The sequence below is a fragment of the Arvicanthis niloticus genome, chromosome 23 (genome assembly GCF_011762505.2).
Source record: "Arvicanthis niloticus isolate mArvNil1 chromosome 23, mArvNil1.pat.X, whole genome shotgun sequence".
Lineage (NCBI taxonomy): Eukaryota > Metazoa > Chordata > Mammalia > Rodentia > Muridae > Arvicanthis > Arvicanthis niloticus.
In genome coordinates this window covers 8,848,617-8,849,400 of record NC_133430.1, presented here as the reverse complement: position 1 = coordinate 8,849,400, position 784 = coordinate 8,848,617, and the positions used below count along the sequence as shown (strand labels likewise).

General features: G+C 39.8%; 1 pseudogene; it reads left to right on the top strand.

The window, feature by feature from the left end:
* The first annotated feature begins 208 nt into the window (after positions 1-208).
* Positions 209-515, top strand: LOC143436611 (small nuclear ribonucleoprotein E pseudogene; annotated as a pseudogene).
* The last annotated feature ends 269 nt before the right edge of the window (positions 516-784 follow it).

The following is a 784-nucleotide window of genomic DNA, read 5'->3' as shown; positions in this document are numbered from 1 at the left end:
AATTAAGAAAATGAATATGATGCCAGGCAATGGTGACACATGCTTTCTATCCCAAAACTCAGGAAGCAGGGCTAAATAGATCTGTTTGAGTTTGAGGTCAACTGGTCTATAAAGTTCCAGAGTTCGAAACCAGCCAAGCCTACACAGTGAGATCCCATCTCAAAACAAACGGAAACTTCCTACTCGGGTGGTCCTTGTGACTTTTTCCATGGTATTTGTGGCCCAGGGCCAAAAGGTGCAGAAGATGATGGTGCAGCCTACCAACCTCATCTTCAGATACTTGCAAAATAGATCTCACATTCAGATGCGGCTGACTGAGCAAGCAAGTATGATAGAGGGTTGTATTGTTGTTGGCTTTGATGACCACATGAACCTTGTAGTAGATGATGCAGAAGAGGATCATTCTAAAACAAAGTCAAGAAAACAACTGGGGTAGATCATGCTAAAAGGAGATACTATTACTCTGTTCCAATGTTTCCAACTAGAAATGGTCAAGCATGGGAGAAGCTGCGAAGGCAGTTCAGGGTTGTCCAAGGTGTCTTCTACTGGGAGCAGTCTGCTACTTTTGTTCTTATTGCTTTAGTGACATTATCAGGTGACAATAGATGCTGTGAGATTGTTTTTGTTTTAGAAAAAGAAAAAGAAATAATAATAAAAAAAAAGAATACCGGAAAGATATCTGAAATTTCCTCTAATATTTGGAGACTAAGTAACAACCTCCTAGGTAACTTATGGTGCAAAGGGGAAAAAAATCCAGTGTTAGAATGGACTTTTCAATAAATGG